General features: G+C 38.7%; 1 protein-coding gene and 1 pseudogene across 4 annotated transcripts in view; both read left to right on the top strand.

Moving 5' to 3' along the window:
* The window catches only part of DACH2 (dachshund family transcription factor 2), a 788,103-nt gene that overhangs the window by 722,170 nt on the left and 43,680 nt on the right, over positions 1 to 22,253 (top strand). The gene's annotated exons all lie outside the window — the stretch shown is intronic.
* On the top strand, positions 8,591 to 9,180 carry LOC308495334 (large ribosomal subunit protein uL13-like; annotated as a pseudogene). The gene has a single exon. The product of its transcript is annotated as a large ribosomal subunit protein uL13-like (transcript).

Below are 22,253 nucleotides of genomic sequence, written 5' to 3'. Positions count from 1 at the left end.
TCTTACTGATTTTGTGATAAAAGAATAAGAAAAAAGCATCTCAAATGCTCACAGTAGTCTGGGTTAATTGTTTACAAACCACTTGTAAATACTTGAAAGAAACATTTTGCTCTGAGTACCTCATGTGCCGATTGTGAGATGACATTGTGGCTATTGGATTGGAAAACCTTTTTTATATAGCGAACAGGAATGGAGAACAAGTTTAAGACTAATGCAGTGAATAATATTTTCCTCGAGAAATAATTTTCTTGCATCATCATTTCCTTTAATGATCACTTGACAAATCTTCAAACAATGCCAACATAGAAACATTCAACAAGAGGTTTAAATTTAAAAAACAAAAACATTTTATACTTTAAAACTTTTGAATGAAAAATAAAAGATTCATTTTATTCTGCCAGTGCTAGAGTTTATTTTGCTGAGTAAAATAAATATAGATACACTGTCTAAATATGATGCATAACAATCTTTTTGTTCACAAGCACACAGCTTTCATGGAACATATTACTTGAGACCACAATCAGTGGAATTGAATTTGCTTTTACATGCCTTATCACAATTGTTGAACCACAATACTACACAGAATTTGTAATTATATCATTTTCCTATTTTCATATTGTCCATAATGATTACTTTATTTTAATTGATAATGCCCACACTCAAGCTAATGGGGATTTCCCTTTTCCCTTACTCTGACTTAATGGAGAGTTTGCCCTTACCAATGCCTGAATTAGAGAGGTGAGGGGAGATGATAGCTCAGAAATAATCAGAAAGTGAAAGGAAACTTATTTATGTTTATATCATACAGAAAGAAACTTTAAGTCACTGAAGACTCACTTTAAGTTTCTCCTTTTTTTCAATCTTGATAAAAAACCTACTTAATTAGACTTAAATGAGGTTCTAAGACTATGTAAGACTTTGTTCATTTTTTAACATAAGCTGGCTTTACTCCTAAGGTATGTTTAATTGCACTTTTCCCCTTTCTGATTTACGCTGATGTGTGGAGCTTGCTTTCCAACTTGTGAGAACTGTCAAGATGTCTTTTTGGAAAACAATATTCATATATCTACATTTGAGGGTTTATATTTTTAGGCCAAATCTTTATTCCCAATGTATGTAACTATAGATCATTTTTGCCATGCATGTAAAAATATGTGTAGCCATGATTAATGATTCATGAAACAAGTTGTGATTGTTATAGCAAATGGTTAAATTTTAGAGGCTTCTCTGTGGTTTTAGTAATGGATAAGGACAGTAGCTCCCATGAGGTATTTTTATCTTCCTCATGAAAGGAGAGAATCACCCTCATCTGTGATGGATATTTCTTCATGGCTTTTCAGCTTCAGGTATTTAATAGTAGGTTAGGTCTTAAAAGAGTGATTGACCATTTGGATTGTGCTTTTTTTGCATAGCTATCACACGTACATTTCCCCTAAATTTTAGGTTGTATACATCTCTAGAATACTTTTGAAGCCCAAAAGGCTAATTGCAAAAATAAATGATGGAGCTGATTTCAAATGCTATGTACAAATTGGAAAACATATCCCTGCCTATTAATTATCTTTGATTACCATGTTCAAAACATATTGTGCATATTCAAAAGGTATAAAAAACCCAGTGATATCTATTAAACCCTAAATAACAGGATACAGCTCTATCTACCCTGGTACTTCTAAATGAATTTGAACAAGGTTTAACATATTGCTATATGCATAACACTAATGGTAGATTCGAGATAAAAGGCAGTTAAATATATGTGTGTGTAAATTCCTTGTTCATATATGAAGATACTGCAGCATAGAATTACACTTTTCTGCACAGAAAATACAATGTCAGAAGGATTCATAAAGTTACATATTTCTTAAAGTAATAGGAATAGATGTCACCTACTACCCAGATGTACAAATTGACAAATGTAGAAGGGTGGAATCAACCAAGGAAAGCAATAATTGAATTTTTCCAGTTGTAATTCAATTTAAAATAATAGTTCATTGCTATAGAAATTCTTTTAATATATAAAAAAATATTTCACATTTGTATTACACTCCCTGGTAGAAATGACAAAGATAGCTTCAAGTTTTACATGCACTTGGCTCTGTCACACACACAGATGCATGCACAGATATGGGTCTTTAAAAATTAATTGGATCAAAGTGGTGGCATGAGGAGAGCCTCCATAGAGCTCCCCTGGAATTTACAACTAATCGAAAAACAATAACTCCACAAAGGACTCCATGCACAGCAGACAGGCAAGACGAAGAGGCCCACTACGAACTCACCTAAAGGTGGGCTAATCCAGCGAGCGGGAGGACGAGGGAAGGGAGAAGTGCGGAAATGGAGCCGCACGGACTCAGGACGCAGACCTAGCGCAGTGCTCAGAGCTCACTGCATCCCAGAACTACCGCAGTTGCGGGAAAGGGAAGAACTCAAACTACTAGGGCTCCACTTATGGGCCACAGGGCTGAGGGGGCAGCATATAACATGGCTGAACACAAGGCTAGTAGCAGAGACCTCGGAGAAAAGACTATAAGGGAAGAAGGCTGAAAACGGTGGTTTAAGCCCTAACTGCCGAGCAGAGAACGGAAGCCTTAGGCACTGAGACTAGATACCCCCTCCCTACCCTACCAGAGCTTGCCGTGCCCCCACCCGCCCCGTGCTAGAAGCAGACCAATAGCAGTGTCAGATCAAAAGAACAGAATATTCACTGTTCTTAGAACTGTGGACCGCAGACACAGATTCGCAGCCTAACTAGTTCCAGCAAAGGGGAGGGAGCTGTGGAAGAAGGACCGGCAGTGGAGGTGGTCGGCGCCATTGCTCTGGGCCACCTCTCACAACTCGCCCCGCCCCTGGCCCCACCTATCTGGGCGGATCCCTGCAGAAGTAAACAAAACTGCTGAAACATAAGGGCTCTGAATCTGGTGCAGGAAGACCTTTGAAACTTCAAAATCTCTCCACATACCCACAGGGACACTGCGCCCTGTGACCCAGGTGAACTGTTAACAGAGGAGAAGCCCATCTCGAAAGAAATCCTCCCATTGTGTGAGGAACTAGAATAGTGCAGAGAAAACATAGCACTACTCTGTGAGAGAGAATATAAAGGCTGGAGTCAGAGAGAAAATAAAACATTCTACCAAAAAGTACTGGAAAATGAAAGAAAGACCTCTTCCTATCAACCTGTTGCAGAAGCCACTCCTGTAGATGTCTAGGAAGAGAAATAATACATCAGTAATTGCAATGAATAACCAAGGCAACAAGGCTGCTCAGAAAGAAAGTGCAAAGTCTCCAGAAAAGGAACTAAAAGATATGGAAATATGTGACTTAAATGACAGAGAATTCAAGATTGCAGTTCTGAAAAAAACATAACGAAATGCAAGAAAACACAGAAAGGCAGTTTAATGAACTCAGAAAAACAATCAAAGGAAAACATGAGCATTTTACAAAAGAGATTGAAATTTTAAAAAAGAACCAAATAGAATTTCTGGAGATTAAGAAATCAAGAGAAGAAATAAAGAATGAAATAGCCAGCTTAGGTAGTAGAGTTGACCAGATGGAGGAAAGAATCAGTAACATCGAAGATAGAAACCTGGAAATCACACAGATGGAAGAAGAAAGAGACTTGAACTTAAAATAAATGAAAGAACTCTACAAGAACTTTTTGACTCTATTGGAAAGAGCAATATAAGAATAATGGGCATACCAGAAGGAGAAGAAAGAGATATGGGAAGAGAGACTATATTCAAACAAATTGTTAATGAGGATTTCCCAAATTTGTGGACAGAACTGGATCCTCGAATCCAAGAAGCAAATAGAACACCTAATAACCTCAATCCCAACAGACCTTCTCTAAGGCACATTGTATTGAAGCTGTCTAAAATCAACGACAAAGAAAGAATCCTCAAGGAAGCCAGGGAAAAGAAGACGATAACCTACAAAGGAAAGCCCATTAGATTATCATCAGATTTTTCAGCAGAAACTCTACAACCCAGGAGGGAGTGGAACCAAGTATTCCAACTATAGAAAGAGAGACATTATGAGCCAAGAATAATATATCCAGGAAAGATATCCTTTAGATATGAAGGAGGACTAAAGACCTTTCCAGACATACAGAAGCTGAGGGAATTTTCTAATACACGAACTGCACTACAAGAAATACTAAAGGAGGCTATCCGACCACCATGAACAGGTACAATTTGTGGCAACCAAAACATAAAAAGGGGGAGATTAAAGGCCTGAACCGGAATATGGGAATGGAGAAAGTAAACGTGCTGAAGAAATTGGAATACTCTAAATATCACACTTTCTTTTACATAAACTTAAGAGTAACCGCTAAAAAAAAAAAAATCGAGAACTGAAATATATACTGTAATAAAAGAAGAAACAGAGGGAAACATCATAGAATACCACTGCACAGAAAAAACATAAAACAACAAAAGGCAAAGAAACAATGGAGACACAGCCTTACCAGAAAACAAAACATAGAATGACAGGAAATCCTCACATATGAATAATCACCCTAAATGTAAATGGGCTGAACTCACCAATAAAAAGGCACAGAGTAGCAGATTGGATCAAAAAACTAAACCCAACCATATGCTGTCTCCAAGAGACACATCTCAGCTACAAGGACAAGCATACACTCAAAGTGATAGGATGAAAATTGACACTCCATGCAAATGGTACCCAGAGAAAATCAGGTGTAGGCATCATGATACCAGATGAAACAGACTTCTGGATGAAAAAGGTAACAAGAGACAAAGATGGACATTTCATGATGGTAAAGAGGACTATAGAAAAAGAAGACATAACAGTCATCAATATTTATGACCCCAATCAGGGAGCACTGAAATATACCAAGCAACTACTAAAAGAACTAAAGGGAGAAATTGACCAAAACACAATTATACTATGGCAATTAAGCACATCATTGACAGCTATGGATAGATCATCCAAACAGAAAATAAGTAACGAAACAGTGACCCTAAATGACACATTAGGTGAAATGGACATAATTGACATATATAGAGCACTTCATCCTAAAACATCAGACTATACATTCTTTTCTAGTGTACATGGAGCATTCTGAAGAATAGACCATATAATGGGACAAAACATCAGCCTCAGTAAATTTAAGAATATTGAAATCATACCAAGCATATTCTTTGATTACAAGGCTTTGAAACTGGATATCAACTGCAAAAAGAAAGCAGGAAAAAACACAAATACATGGAGATTAAACAACATGATTTAAAACAACGACTGGGTGAAAGAAGAAAGTAGAGGAGAGATCAAAGTATAAATATAAACAAATGACAATTAAAATATATCCTACCAAAATTTTTCGGATGCAGCGAAAGCAGTTTTAAGAGGGAAATTTGTATCATTAGAGGCCTATCTCAAGAGACAAGAAAAATCCCAAATAAGTAACCTCTTGTTACACCATAAAAAACTAGAAAAAGAAGAATAAATGAAACCAAGGTCAGCAGAAGAAAGGAAATAAAAAAAAAATCAAAGCAGAACTAAATGAAATAGAGAACAAAAACAGATAGAAAAAATTAATGTGACAAAGAGCTGGTTCTTTGAAAAGATTAACAAAATTGACAAACCCTTGGCTAAACTTACTAAGATAAAAAGAGAGAAGACACTAATTAACATTTTCAGAAATGAAAAAGGGGAAGTTAAAACGGACACAACAGAAATACAAAGGATCATGCAAGAATACTATGAAGGACTATATGCCACAAAATTCAATAACCTAGAAGAAATGGACAAGTTCTTAGAAGCATGTATCCTTCCAAGGCTGAACCATGAAGACCTGGAAAATCTAAACAGACTGATCACCAATAACGAAATTGAATCAGTCATCCAAAACCTTCCCAAAAGCAAAAGTCCGGGACCAGATGGCTGCACTAGTGAATTCTACCAAACCTTCAAAAAGGATCTAATACCAATCCTGCTCAAACTCTTCCAAAAAACTGAAGAAGAGACAGTAATCCCTAAATCATTTTATGAGGCCAACATTCCCCTTACACTAAAACCTAGTTTGGACAACACATAAAAAGAAAACTACAGACCAATATCTCTCATGAATACTGATGCAAAAATCCTAAACAAAATTCTAGCAAATCGAATGCAACAATGCATTAAAAAGATTATTCATCACGACCAAGTGAGGTTCATCCCCGGGGCACAAGGATGGTTCAACATCTGCAAATCCATAAATGTGATGCATCACATAAACAAAATAAAGGACAAAAGTCATATGATTATATCAACTGATGCAGAAAAACCATTTGACAAGATACAACATCCATTTATGATTAAAACACTTAATAAATAGGTATAGAAGGAAAACACCTTAACATAATAAAGGCCATATATGACAAGCCCTCAGCTAATCTCATAATTAATGGTGAAAACCTGAAGTCCTTTGCTCTACGTTCAGGAACACGACAAGGCTTTCCCCTATCACCTCTGCTTTTCAACATATTGTTGGAAGTCCTTGCCAGAGCTATCAGGCAAGAGAAAGAAATAAAAGGCATCCAAATTGGGAATGAAGAAGTTAAATTATCACTCTTTGCAGATATTATGATGCTATATATAGAAAACCCTAAGGACTCCACCAAGAAGCTATTAGAAACAGTCAACGAATACATTAAAGTTGTTGGCTACAAAATCAACGTACAAAAGTTCATTGCATTCCTATATACCAACAATAAAATCTCAGAAAAAGAAATACTCAAAACAATTCCTTTTGCAATTGCAGCAAAAAGAATAAAATAGCGAGGAATAAACTTAACCAAAAATGTGAAGGACCTACATGCTGAAAATTACTAAACATTTTTGCAAGTAATTGAAGAAGACACAAAGAAATGGAAAGACATTCCATGTTCATGGATTGGAAGAATCAACATAGTTAAAATGGCCATATTACCCAAAGCAATATACAGATTTAATGCAATCCCCATCAAAATCCCAATGACATTTTTTAAAGAAGTAGAACAATCATTAGATTTGTTTTTAACCAAAACAGACCCCGAATAGCCAAAGCAATCTTAAGAGAAAAGAACAGTACTGGAGGTATTGCACTTTCTGACCTTAGCTTGTACCACAGGGCTACAATAATGAAACAGCATGGTATTGGCAGAAAAAGAGACACATAGACCAATGGAATAGAATTGAGAACTCAGAAATAAAACCACATAAATATGGACCGATAATTTTTGACAAAGAAGGTAAAATCATACAATGGAGGAAAGACAGCCTCTTCAATAAATGGTGCTGGCAGAATTGGATAGCCACGTGCAAAACAATGAAACTGGACTGCTGTCTGTCACCATGTACCCAAATTAATTCAAAATGGATGAAAGACTTAAGCATAAGACCTGACACAATAAACTGCATAGAAGAAAACATAGGTATTAAACTCATGGACCTTGAGTTCAAAGAGCATGTTATGAATTTGATTCCAAAGGCAAGGGAAGTAAAAGCTAAAATAAACGAATGGGACTGTATGAAATTTAAAAGCTTCTGCTCAGCAAAAGAAACCATCGACAAAATAAAGAGACAGCCAACTGAATGGGAGAAGATTTTTGCAAACAGTGCCTCCAATAAGAGACTAATATCCAAAATATGCAAGGAACTCATGCAACTCAACAACAAAAAAACAAACAACCCAATTGAAAAATGAACAGAGGATGTGAAGAGACATTTCTTCAAAGAAGACATACAAATGGCAAATAGACATATGAAAAAATGCTCAACGTCACTAATCATCAGAGAAATGCAAATAAAAACCCCAATGAGATATCACCTCACCCCATTTAGAATGGTTATCATCAACAAGACAAATAGTAGTAAGTGTTGGAGAGGCTGTGGAGAAAAAGGAACCCTCAAAAACTGTTGGTGTGAATGCAGACTGGTGCAGCCGCTATGGAAGGCAGTGGGGAGGTTCCTCAAAATATTACGAATAGAATTATCATACGACCCACCAATCCCTCTCCTGGGAATCTACCCGAAGAATCTGAAAACATTTATACATAAAGACACATGTGCTCCAATGTTCATTGCAGCTTTGTTTACAGTGGCTAAGACATGGAAACAACCAAAATGTCCTTCGATAGATGAATGGATAAAGATGTTGTGGTATATATATATACAATGGAATACTATTCGGCGGTAGAAAAGATGATACAGGAGTATTTGTGACAACATGGATGGATCTTGAGAGTATAATGCTAAGCGAAAGAAGTCAGACAGAAAAAGCAGAGAACAATATGATTTCATTTATATGTGGTATATAAACCATAAACAACAAAAGAACAAGACAAGCAAATGAGAAACAGAAACTCCTAGACACAGACCATAGTTTAGTTGTCCAGAGGGTAAGGGTGGGGGTGGGAAATAATGGTAAGGGGGATCAAATATATGGTGATGGATGGAGAACTGACTCTGGGTGGTGAACGTACAATGGAATTTATACATGATGTAATACAGAATTGTACACCTGAAATTTATGTAATTTCACTAACAATTGTCACCCAAATAAATTTTAAAAAGTTAATTGGACAGTGTTCCCAGGAGGCTGCCAAAGATGGCGGAGGTGCAGGTGTTGTTGCTCGATGGCCAAGGACATCTCCTGATCTATCTGGCTGCCATCATGGCCAAGCAGGTACTGCTGCGCCATAAGGTGGTGGTCATGTGCTGTGAAGGCATCAACATTTCTGGCAATTTCTACACAACCAAGTTGAAATGCCTGGCCTTCCTCCACAAGCGGATGAATACCAACCCATCCCGAGGCCCCTACCACTAATGAGTTCCCAGCTGCATCTTTTGGTCAACCATGCAATGTATGCTCCCCCTCAAGACCAAACAGGGCCAGGCCAGCTGGGACTGCCTTAAGTTGTTTGATGGGATCCCTATGACAAAAAGAGAATGGTGGTTCCTGCTCCCCTCAATGTTGTGCATCTGAAGCCTACATGCAAGTTTGCTTACCTGGCTCATGAGGTTGGCTAGAAGTGCCAGGCAGTTACAGTCACTCTGGCAGAGAAGAAGTAGAAGGCCATGATCCATTACCGAAAGAAAATACGGCTCATGAGGCTACAGAAACAGGCCAAAAATAATGTGGAGAAGAAAACTGACAGATACACAGAGGTCCTTAAGACACATAGACTCCTGGTCTGAGGCCAGTAAAATTGACTTTAATTCCTCATGTTTGGTGTGGCCTGCCCTCCCTCCATCGCTACCCTCAGATGTGTGGGACCCTCAGGGGCTGCCTTCCAGGGGCCACAAGTAGCATAGGCTTTAGAAGGCTAGGAACACAAAAGGGGCCTTAGTTACTACTGTTTTTAAGAAAAGCCTTTAAAAAAGTATTAATGGCTCTAGGAGCTGGGCAGGTGTGGGGACAGAGTCCCAGAGAGCATTTTCCAGGCTCTAGGCCTCGTGTGTGTGGGGGATGCTTGCTCAGGTGGTGATTGGTCGTTGGTAGTAGCTGGTTGGGCAGTTGGCTGCTGATGTAACTGCTGTGCCTGCTTTGGATGGTTCGCTGGTTGGCAGGCAGAAAAGAGGACGGTATATTGCAGATCGTGTTGATCCTACTTCGTGTCTTGCCCAGCTGCCAGCAAGAATATAGTGGTATGACTCCTCTATCTATGTCTCCATTGATGTTCCTTTTTGGCCTCACCATGTCCTGCATTGTGGTGTGGGGAGCGGGAGCAGAGACCCTGCATGACACCCTGCATGACACATGGTGCAGCGAGCAGGGTTTGGTATCGGCTGAAACTCCCCATAAGGTAATGGAGCAGTTTATACGTATGAAAGCTCAGTTTCAGAAGGCCCGTGAGGAGCTGCACCAGGAACAGGAGCCATGTTCTGCCTGGGAGACTCAAGCCTCCAGATGGCACACCACCCACTTGGCCATAGAAGGCATCACCTTCCTTTTGGTAATCTGCTGCTGCTGTAGGCTCCGAGGTTTGTGGACATCTTGCACTGAGGCCTCCACCCAGTGGGATGCCTGACATGACAAGCAGGATTCCTGCCAGGTAGAAATGACATCTGACGCTGGGCAGGAGGACATGTGGCCCCTACACAGTGTGTGGTACCCGGTGGGCACTGTTCTCAGAAGTGGGACCCCCAAGGAGAGGTGGGAAGACATGGATGGCTCTCCAGCCAGCATGGAGAGGACCCTGCAGGTTCTAGCTGAGCGGTTGCCGGAGGAGGCAAAGGGAACAGCCGGCCGTGTGGGCTGGATATTCCTCACTGCATTGCTTCATAACCTGAAGGACACACTTAATGAAATAGCTCAGCTGCAGGATCAGCAGCCCTGGGGGGATGCACTGGAAGTTTGAGGGGGAGGCACTGGAAGCTCAAGACCATCGGTTGGAGGAGGATCTCACTGCAGTGCATCATAACTCGGAGGAAGTACTTGCTAGAATAGCCCAGGTGTGGGACCTGGTGTCCCAGTGGGAGACGTTGGAAACTTGGGTCTGCGTGTTGGAGTATGAGCACCACAGTGGAGACTCAGAGGCAGAGATGGACGATGCGAGTGGAGACAATGTAGCTTCCAACCCCCAAGCCCTGCCCATTATGAGGCAAAAGGTAAAGCATGAGCAAACTTTGGGCCCTGGGGGCACTGCTGTCAGCAACTCAGCTGTGACTGCTTTCAAAACCTACACCCTTTACACTCCCACTGAGTTTCAGGAGCTGGGGAGGCAATGCTGGCAGTGCCCTATACAGTCAATCTCGGCTTGGCTACTACGTTTATGGATGAGGGTGTAGACATCATTCTCTACTCCCCTGGCAAAATGGAGAAGCTAGCCTCCATGACGTGGCATTCGTCCCTGTGACAAAGGTTACAGAATTGCCATGGGTTGGCCCAAGACCAGGGCAACCACACTCTAATAGTGTGGCTCACTGCTACAGTACGCACAGTATTGGGGAGAGGCTGGCAAGCTGCCAGTCACTGTGAGTAAATGGCAATCGTACACTGAACTTACTCAAATCATCCGTGAAATGGGTATGAGACACATTGTCTTCAACCTTAATATGTGGGGGCCAGATGACAAGTGTTTTACAACCAGCATGAGAAATGTGGCTTTGGATACTGCCCCTGCAAGTGCTTTTGGATCCTTGGTTGCCATTTTTACACCCTATGTGGGGCGGTGGATCCATGAAGTTACCATTACCATGGCCACCCTAGGGGATGTTGAAAGCCAGAGGCGAAGGAAGTTAAGGCAGGAGGTCCAAGAAGTTAAGACCTGGAAGCCCAAATCAAAAGTAAGGGGGTGAGGTCATGGGCTTCAGAGAGTAACATGCACGCAGATGTGGCGTGATCTCGTGGCAGCTGGGGTTGATCGGGAAAAAATAGACTGACAACCCAATGCACTCTTGTTGGAACTTTGGAAACAGTTGCGTCTGGAACAGCAATTCCGGCGAAGCCTAAATGAGAAGTCAGTGAAAGCACCACCCATGTCCCTCCAGGTCTTCATGCGGCCGATTGAGGCCGACTCCTTTCAGCTTGATTAGGGGTGGGGCTAAGGTACCCGGTCAGAGGGGACAAGCAGGGACTGGAAGCCCCTCGAACTGTCCATACATTGGTCACTTTCTAATGTACAGAGGGTTTGGCCCTGGTTGACACCAGCGCAGACTGTAGTCTTGTTTATGAGAAAACCTGGACATTTTTTTCATGATCTGGGTTCCTGACACAGGGCCCCTCGTAGAAGATGCTTGTCATGTAGATTGTGAGGCGAGACCCTGGAGGGGTGGAGTGTGAGGACAGCGTTCCAGAGAGCAGTTGTGTGGGGTGGGAGGTACTGGCTCAGGTGGTGATTGGCCATTGGCTGTAGCTAGTTGGCCAATTGGCTGCTGATGTAACTGCTGTGGTTGGTTGGCTGGTTGGTTGGTGATTGGCCATTGGCTGTAGCCAGTTGGCCAATTGGCTGTTGATGTAACTGCGTTGGTTGGTTGGCTGGTTGGCAGGCAGAAAAGTGGATGGCGGATTGCGGATTGAGTGGCTCCTACTTCGTGTGTCTCGCCTAGCCACCAGAGAGAGTATAGTGGTATGACTCCCCTATCTATGGCTCCGTTGGTGTTCCTTTTTGGCCTCATCATATCCTGCGTTCTTATGTGGGGAGCGGGAGCTTAGACTCTACATGAGACTCAGCATGATAGCAGGAATAATTTGCCTGTAACCTTGTTCATAAAAGTTTTAGGAAATCCACAGTTGGAACAGCCAGTTCATATTCAGTATTTGCAAGTGAGCTGGAAAGCACAAGTTTAAATTTCCCACATGATCAGACACTCTGATATATTCTGTAGCAGTTAGGTTATAAGAGAACACTTGGAGTCCACATGACCCTGGTGTTGTACAGGGTATTGACAGACAGCCAAGGAGTCATAGGTAATAATTGTCTTTCCCTACTGTACCTTGTGAACAGAAACTAATACATTATTTTTAAAGAAAAAAATTTAAATTGAATTGGACATTTTAATCTGAAAACATGTCAACTCTGTAAGAAACTGATTCAGTTACTTTTTCTCTCAATTTATTAAATGTTTTATATTAAATTAGTTCAGCAAAAAAAGGATCAAGATAGTTTACATGTAGACACAGCTCATGTTGTATACGACTATGTTTCATCTCTTTTCAAAGTGTAGTATTCAAGATTATATTATACTTCATTGTACATAATAGAGATCAAGTACACAGAAACATAAAATCCACAAGTTCAAAGTTCACTTTTTCAAAACTTTAAAAGTTGAATTGAAGAACCACTCATTTAAAAAGTCAATAGTAAGGTGTTATAAAGGACGAAAAACACTTATGTCAGAGAATAAGAACCTAATTATGACCAAGCATACAATGCTGATTTAAACAAATGTTCTCAATGGAATAACTACTGATTTAAAGAAATGTTCTCAGTGGGATAACTATTGTGTAAACCTGAAATTAATATAATATTGTGTGTTAGCTTTATTGTTTTTTTATTAAAGTTTATTGAGGTGACAATTGTTAGTAAAGTTACATAGGTTTTAGGTGTAAAATTCTGTATTACATCATCTATAAATCCCATTGTGTGTTCACCACCCAGAGTCAGTTCTCCTTCCATCACCATATATTTGATCCCTTTTACCCTCATCTATCACTCCCCTCCCTCCTTACCCTCTGGTAACCACTAAATGATTGTCTGTGTCTATGAGTTTTTGTTTCTTCATTTGTTTGTCTTATTCCTTTGTAGTTTTCAGTTTTATATACCACATATCAGTAAAATCACATGTTTCTCGACTTTTCCTGTCTGACTTATGTCACTTAGCATAATCATCAAGATACATCCATGTTGTCATAAACCGCACTATTTAATCTTTTCTTACACCAGAATAGTATGCCATTATGTATATATACCACAACTTCCTTATCCATTCATCTATTGAAGGACACTTTGTTTTTTTCCCATGTCTTTGCCACAGTAAAGCTGCAATGAACATCAGGGCAAATATATCATTATGGATAAGAGTTTTAAGATTTTGGGGGTATATACCAAAAAGAGGGATTGCTGGGTCATATGTAAATTATATTCTTAATTTTTTCACGAACATCAACACTGCCTTACATAAAGGCTGCACCAATCTTCATTCCCACCAGCAGTGTATGAGGGTTCCTTTTTCTCCACAGCCTCTCCAGCACTTATTGTTTGTCTTGTTGATGGTAGCCATTCTAACGGGGGTGAAGCGATATCTCATTTAGACTTTTATATGATTTCTCTGATGATTAGTGATGTTGAGCATTTTTTCATATGTCTATTTGCCATTTGTATATCCTCTTTGGAGAAATGTCTCTTCAGTTTCTCTGCCCATTTTTTAATGGGATTCTTTGTTTTCTTGTTGAATTGTATAAGTTCCTTGTATATTTTCAATATTAGCCCCTTATCGGAGGTGTTGTTTTCAAAAATCTTCTCCCATTCGGTTGGTTGCCTCTTTGTTTTGTCAATGGTTTCTTTTGCTGTGCAGAAGCTTTTATGTTTAATATAGTCCCATTCATTTATTTAGCCATTACTTCCCTTCCATTTCGAGGCAAATTCATGAAATCCTCTTTGAACTCAAGGTCCATAAGCTTATTACCTATGTTTTCTTCTATGCAGTTTATTATTTCAGTTCTTATGTTTATGTCTTTGATCAATTTAAGTTAATTTGAGTACATGGTGACAGATAGCAGTATAGTTTCATTCTTTTCCATGTAGCTTTACAATTCTCCCAGCACCATTTATTGAAGAGGCTGTCTTTTCTCCTTTGTATGTTTTTGTCTCCTTGTTGAAAATGATCTGTCCATATTAATGTGGGTTTATTTCTGGGTTCTAAATTCTATTCCATTGGTCTGTGTTTCTGTTTTTCTGCCAATAACATACCGTTTTGATTATTGTTGCCGGGTAGTACAAGCTGAAGTCAGGGAGTGTGATACCTCCAGTATTGTTCTTTTTTCTTAGGGTGCTTTGGCTATTCGGGGTCTTTTGTGTTTCCATACAAATTTGATGATTTTTTTTTGTTCTATTTCTTTAAAAATACCACTGGGATTTTGATGAGGATTGCATTAAATCTCTACATTGCTTTCGATAATATGGCCATTTCAACTGTGTTGATTCTTCCAACCCATGAACATGGAATGTCTTTCCATTTTTTTGTGTTCTTAATTTCTTTCAAAAATGTCTTATAGTGTTCAGCATGTAGGTCTTTCACGTCCTTGGTTAAATTTATTCCTAGGTATATTATTTTTTGAGTTGCAATTGCAAAAGGATTTCTTTTTATTTCTTTTTCTGAGGTTTCACGGTTAGTGTATAGGAATGCAATGAACTTTTGTAAGTTGATTTTGTAGCCAGCAACTTTACTGTATTCGTTTATCGTTTCTAAAAGCTTTTTGGTGGAGTCTTTAGGGTTTGCTAAATATAGCCTCATGTCATCTGCAAAAAGTGGCAACTTCACTTTTTCATTCCCTGTTTGGATGCCTTTTATTTCTGTCTCTTCTGTGGTTGCTGAGGCTCTGATTTCCACTAATGTGTTGAAAGCAGAGGGGACAGCCCTGTCGTATTCCTGAACGTAGAGCAAAGGGCTTCAGTTTTTCACTGCTAATTGTGATAGTAATTGAGGGTTTGTCATATATGGGCTTTATTACGTTTAGGTATTTTCCTTCTATGCCCATTTTATTAAATGTTTTAATCATAAATGTGTGTTGTGTCTTATCAACTGCTTTTTCTGCATCTATCGGTATAATCATATGATTTTTGTCCTTTTTCTTGTTTATGTGGTGTATCACATTGATGAACTTGCATATGTTGAACATTCCTTGTGCCCCTGGGATAAACCCCACTTGGTCATTATATATAATCTTTTCAATGAATTGTTGCATTCAATTTGCTAGAATTTTGTTTAGGATTTTTACATCTGTATTCACCTATATTCAGAGATTTTGGTCTGTAATATTCTTTTTATGTGTTATCCTTACCAGGTTATTGTGTCAGGGTAACGTTGGCTTCATGAAATGAGTTAAGGAGTATTGTCTCTTCTTCAATTTTTTTGGAAGAGTATGAGCAGGGCAGGTGTAAGATCCTAGTGTAGCCATCTATTCCCAGACTTTTACTTTTCAGAAGGATTCCGATGATTTATTCAATGTCCTTACTGGTGATCAGTCCATTTAGATTTTCCAGTTCTTCATGATTCAGCCTAGGAAGGCTATATGTTTCTAAAAATATGTCCATTTCTTCTAGGTTATTTAATTTGGTGGCATATATTCCTTCATAGTATTCTTGGATGATCCTTTGTATTTCTGTGGCTTCCTTGATAATTTCCCCTCTTTCATTTCTGATTTTCTGTATTTGTGTCTTTTTTCTTTTTATTTTAGTGAGTCTTGTCAAGGGCTTTCAATTTTATTAATCTTTTCAAAGAAGCAGCTGTTTGTTACATTAATTGTTCCTGTTGTCTTTGTTCTCGATTTCATTTAGTTCTACTCAGATTTTTATAATCTCCTTTCTTCTGCTGACATTGGGTTTTATTTGTTCTTTTTCTAGTTCTTTAAGGTGTAACATGAGGTTATTTGTCTGAGATTTTTCTTGTTTCTTGAGGTAAGCCTGTAGTGATATAAATTTCCCATATATTTGTGCTTTTTTCTTTTTCTTTTCTTGCAGTTTACATCCAATTTCAAAGCCTTGTGATCAGAGAATATGCTTGGTATGATTTCAGTCTTCTTAAATTTGCTGAGGCTAGTTTGATGTCCCAAGATATGGTCTATCCTTGAGAATGTTCCATGTACACTAGAAAAAAAATGTGTAGTCTGATGTTCTCGGATGAAGTTCTCTATAAATGTCAATTATGTCCATTTCATCTAATCTATCATTTAGGGATGACATTTCTTTATTTTCTGTTTGGATGATATATCCATAGCTGTCAATGATGTACTTAGGCCCCTTACTATAACTGTGGTTTGGTCAATTTCTCCCTTTAGTTCTGTTAGTAGTTGCTTGGTATATTTCGGTGCTCCAGTATTGGGAGCATAGATATTGATGACTGTTATGTCTTCTTGTTATATAGTCCCCTTTACCATTATGAAATGTCCATCTTTGTCTCTTGTTACCTTTTTTATCCTGAAGTCTGTTTCATCTGATATTTGTAAGGCTTCACCTGGTTTTCTCTCGATACCATTTGCTTGGAGTCTATGCTTGTCCTTGTAGCTGAGATTTGTCTCTTTGAGACTGCATATGGTTGGGTTTAGTTTTTTGATCCAGTCGGCTACTCTGTGCCTTTTTTTTGGTGATTTCTGTCCGTTTACATTTAGGGTGATTATTGATATGTGAGGATTTCTTGTCATTCTATCTTTAGTTTTCTGGTAAGACTGTTTCTCCATTGTTTCTTTGCCTTTTTGTTGTCTATTATTTCCATATCGTGGTATTCTATGAAGTGTCCCTCTGTTTCTTCTTTTATTACAGTACATCTTTCAGTTCCTGATTTTTTTTTGAGTGGTTATTCTTAAGTTTATGTAAAAAATAGTTTGATATTTAGAGTATTCCATTTTCTTCAGCATGCTTACTTTCTCCATTCCCGTATTCCGGTTCAGGCCTTTACTATCCCCTTTTTTGTTTTGGTTGCCACAAATTGTCCCTGTTGATGGTGGTCGAATAGCCTCATTTTGTATTTTTTGTAGTGCAGGTCTTGTGTTAGAAAATTCCCTCAGCTTCTGTATGACTGGAAAGGTTTTTATTCCTCCTTCGTATCTAAAGGATATCTTTGCTGGATATATTATTCTTGGCTCATAATTTCTCTCTTTTAGTAGTTTGAATATTTTAGACCTCTCCCTCCTGGCTTGTAGAGTTTCTGCTGAAAAATCTGTTGAAAACCAAATGAGCTTTGTAGGTTACCATCTTCTTTTCCATGGCTGCCTTGAGGATTCTTTCTTTGCTGTGATTTTTGATAGCTTCAATACAATGTGCCTTGGAGAAGGCCTGTTTGAGTAGCAGTAATTAGGTGTTCTGTTTGCTTCTTGGATTCGAGGATCCAATTCTTTCCACAAGTTTGGGAAATTTTCATCGACTGTTTGTTTCAATATAGTCTCTGTTCCCTTTTCTCCTTTTTCTCCTTCTGGAATGCCCATTATTCTTATCTTCCTCTTTTTAATGGAGTCACAATGTTCTTGTAGAGTTCTTTCATTTCTTTTAAGTCTCAAGTCTCTTTCTTCTTCCGTCCGTGTCATTTCCGGGTTTCTATCTTCAGTGTCACTGATTCTTTTCTCCATCTGGTCAACTCTATTACCTAAGCTGGCTATTTGATTCTTCATTGCATTTTGAGTTCTTAATTTCCAGAAATTCTATTTGGGTCTTTTTAAAATTTCAATCTCTTGGATTACAATGTTCATTTTGTTCTTTGATTGTGTTTCTGAGTTTATTAAACTGCCGGTCTGTGTTTTTTTGCATCTTGTTGAGTAATTTCAGAATTGCAGTCTTGAATTCTCTGTCATTTTAGTGGCATATCTCCATGTCTTTAATTTTGTTTTCTGGAGACTTTTCTTTCTTTCTTTCTTTTTTTTTTCCTGAGCTACCTCGTTACGTTGGTTATTCATAATAATTAATGAATTATTACTTCTCTTCGTAGGCAAATCCTGGGTTCTGCAACAGGTTGGTAAGCAGACGTCTTTTCTTTGTTTTCCAGTATGTGTTGGTAGAATGATTTATTTTCTTTCCAATCGCAACCTTGTATTCTCTCTCACACTGTAGTGTTATATTTTCACTGCACCGTTCCAGCTTCTCACACAATGGGGGGATTCCCTGGAAGGTGGGCTTCTCTTCTCTGAGCAGGTTGCCTGGGTCACAGGGCACTGCCTCCATTGGGGGATGTGGAATGCTTCTGAGTTCCTAAGTTCTTCCTGCATCAGACTCAGAGCCCTTGTGTTTTTCAGTGGTTCTGTTTACCCCTGCAGTGATCCACCCAGAGGTGTGGACAGGGGCGGTGTGGGTTGTGAGAGTTGGCTGTGAGCAATGACGGCGACCACCACTACAGCCAGTCCTGCACCCAGGGCTCCCTCCCCTTTGCTGTCACTTGTTGTTCTGGGAGTCCATGGCTGTGGGCCAGAGTTCTCAGAACTACAAATATTCTGTTCTTTTGATCTGACACTGCTACTATTCTGCTTCTAGTACAGGGCAGGTGGGGTGGGGCGAGCTCTGTGAGGGTGGGGGTGGCTAGGCTCAGTGCCTATTGCTTCTGTCCTCTGCTTATCAGTGAGGGCGGGGGTGGCTAGGCTCAGTGCCTATTGCTTCTGTCCTCTGCTTATCAGTGAGGGCTTAAACCACCGTTTTCACCTTTCTTTCTTCAGTCATTTCTCCGACGTCTTTGCCAGGATGTTGGGTTCAGCCATGTTATATGCTGACCCTTCAGGCAGCACTGTGGGTCATAAGTGGAGCACCAGCAGTCTGAATTCTTCCCTCTCCCATGGGTGTGGGAGCTCCAGAAAGCAATGAGCTTGGAGCTCCAAGCTCTGGTCTGCATCCTGTGCCCACGAGGCCTTCGTCTTTGCATTTCCCTTTTCTCTCCTCCCCGCTCACCCAATTTACCCACCTTTAGATGATTTCAGTTGCGAGTCTCTTAGTCTTGTTTATGGGCTGTGTAGGGAGTCATTTGTAGAATTATAGCTGTTCAATTTTTTGTAAATTTCAGGGGAGGTTTCAAGAGGCTCACCTTACACTGCCATTTTCATAACTTCATCTCGTGAAAACTTTCTAATTGAGATATTTTGAAATAATTTCCATTTGTCATATAGATAAGCTATATTTGTCTAATCTAATGTAGTTATTAGAGCAAATTATTACTGCACTCTTCAATTTACAAGTCTGTGAACTCGTTTAAATTTACATCACAATACCGTGCACAACTGAGTACTCAGTAATTATTTCTGATAAAAGTCATTAAGTTAGATGTGAATATCAAAATAGAGGAGAGTGAAATTGAAACAAGCCCTGCAAACTAACTAGAAATGAAGCAGAAGATGCAATATTGAGACATGGAACAAAATGGCACATTAATGTGTCCTATTGATGATGTTTACCCTTCCTGCTCCATTGGGTATATCTTATGAATTGTTTTATTATTATTATCATTTTACCAAAAAAGAGCTTATTCAGAAGATGGCATAAGCTCTCATGGCATTAAAAATATATATATATAAATAGGATTGTGCATTTGGTCAATGTTGTTGAATTGAGCATTGGTAATAGATGCCTGTTTCTTTGATAAAAGAGATTTTCAGACAAGAAGCAACAATTTTGTTAATGCATATGTTACATAGGAAAGAAAAAGTGTGGAAATTGCAGTGCTTTGCCTTAATAACTGAAATTTATTTTAAGGACATTTCAGCTTTGTCAAATAATTAAATTAAATGTTGGTGTCATTTTGTACTGGCTGGGTTGACAACAGTGTTGTGATTATGATTTCAAGACCCATCTATTTGGAAAATCCTTAATTTTTTTCTGTCATCAACATATGGTGCCTCAGTTCCTCAATTTCTTACTTCTTAGCTAAAACAAAAAAATCAGTATATATTCTCACCAATGTGTGTGCGTGTGTGTGTGTCCATGTTTGTGTACGTGTTTGTGTGCCTGTGCATAGAAGAGAGAGAAAGAACAAGAGAACGAGCACTGGTACAGTGATGTCAAAAATATGAATATGTGCAGATTATAAACAGGTATAATTGCACAGTTAGTGAGCATGTTAATAAAAAGATCAATATGTATATTTATTTATCCATTTCTCATTGAAAAGTTTATGTGGATGACAAACTGTAAACTGTTTGTTACATATATTTTTTGCCAAGTTTCCATGATAGCATCATTCTTATTTTGACTCAGTTTTAATTTTTATTCTTATTCCTGCCCAAATCCCCACTTCCCACCTTTCTTGGATACAAGAAAATAGTGTCTAAGGATTAATCCATGGAAGTGCTGTTTTTCTTATTATACAATTTTTTGTGTTACATTGATTCTTGGAAAAGTATTTTGCTTTTACCTGTATAAAGTCACTTTTTAAATTTTATTTTTTGATTCTATGTTACAAATAGGTTCCATTATACTTTTTTTTCGGTGTGATGTAAATTGATTTTCAGAACCTCGAGGTCTATAGTGCAGTCTAGTTGATGTGTCTCTAATTTCATGCAATTACTTGAAGCTGTGAAAATACAAACTTAAAATTAGATGTCATTTTGAAATCATGTTTTAAAATTACCAAGACTACTAGTTAAAAATATATTAGCGTAAGAATGAATATTAATCATTTTTAAATGTAGCAAAATTTCACTTTTATATAGCCCAATGTTTTCTCAAATTGTGGTCTCCACACCAGTAACATCAACCATCAGTTGGACACTTAGATATTCCAGTTGCCAAGCCCTACCCTAGTCCTACTAAATCAGAAACTTTAGGAGTTGAGAATATTTTTTAAAAGACCTTCAGGACATTCTGATGTATGATAAAGTTTAAGAACCAGTGCTGACATGCTTCTGGATTAATAATTTGTTCTTTTGTACCTTGCACTCATCCTCTCTATTCAGGTATGTTAACTAAGCCCTCCCACATAAACCAGTTATTTTATAGTTAGTACCTGAATTGCCAGATTGGAACAGTAAATTTCTCTTCCTGATTTGAGCCAGATTACAAAGAAAGAGTTCTTCCCTGGTAGATGGAGCAGACTGCACATTTCCTGGCAGGGAAGCAAAATGAGAAATCTGCGTGACAGCCTCTGCAGTTAGCCAGATGACTGAACTCCTAAGAAGTTTAAAAGCACGGTTATACTGGAACTCTGAGGCCATTTTACAGATAAGCTAGGGTAACAAAACATTGTCACCTGAAAGGGTCAGCTAATTGATGGAAATGTGTGTTCACCATTTTTCCTAAACACATCTCTTGAAAGCATCGGCTCTTTCCCGCTTTTAAACTCAGTGTCCACTCCTGCCACTTGTTTGCCAGTTTCTGATGCAGACTGTTACATTATTACTTCCGAGTCATTTAATGTTATCTTCTCTGCTCTGCCACCTTTTTCACCATGTAGCCAGGCTGGTTTTCTACAGAAGACACTTGTACTTGCCCCTGGTGTTTTTTGGTTGTTTATATTAGACATTCTTGTCTGCCTTGCTGTTTTTAGTTCAAATTGTGGTTTCTGTATGGAAATTATTTATATTCTGGATCCTCAGCCTTTTTCTACGTACTTAAAAAAATCACACAATTTCCTTTATCTTTGATAGAATAATACATGATCTCAAAGGTGATGGAAAAGTATGTGTGGGGGCCAGAAAGATTTATGTTTTACTGTTTTTCGGTCTAAGTACTAGGGGTACGTAGACAAGTTCAACAAACATATAGTAGCCTGGCTATGACAACTCAACTATTTTTCGAATTTTTAAATTTCTGTTTGTCACAGTATCTGTAGACTATGGTAATCCCTGATTTTATTGGGAAGGCTAACAGTTGACCAGAAACTCTTTACCTCCATCCCCTCTTTCTTCTTTCTTCCCAACACATACATGTAAATAAAACTTTTAAAATTATATATTCATGTACAATCTTGTCTTTTTTTTTGTTTTAGTTTCAGGTATAGAGAACAGTGTGATAGTTAGACATTTACACCACTCACAAAGTGATAACACACCTTCCCCAATCTACTAACTCTCTGACATTATACATAGCTGTTACAGTTCCAATTCCATTGACTCTATTCCCATGCTGTACTCCACATCCTGT

Source organism: Rhinolophus hipposideros (assembly GCF_964194185.1).
Source record: "Rhinolophus hipposideros genome assembly, chromosome: X".
NCBI lineage: Eukaryota > Metazoa > Chordata > Mammalia > Chiroptera > Rhinolophidae > Rhinolophus > Rhinolophus hipposideros.
The sequence above is the reverse complement of the archived record's forward strand: the minus strand, read 5'-3'. Positions and strand labels throughout refer to the sequence as shown.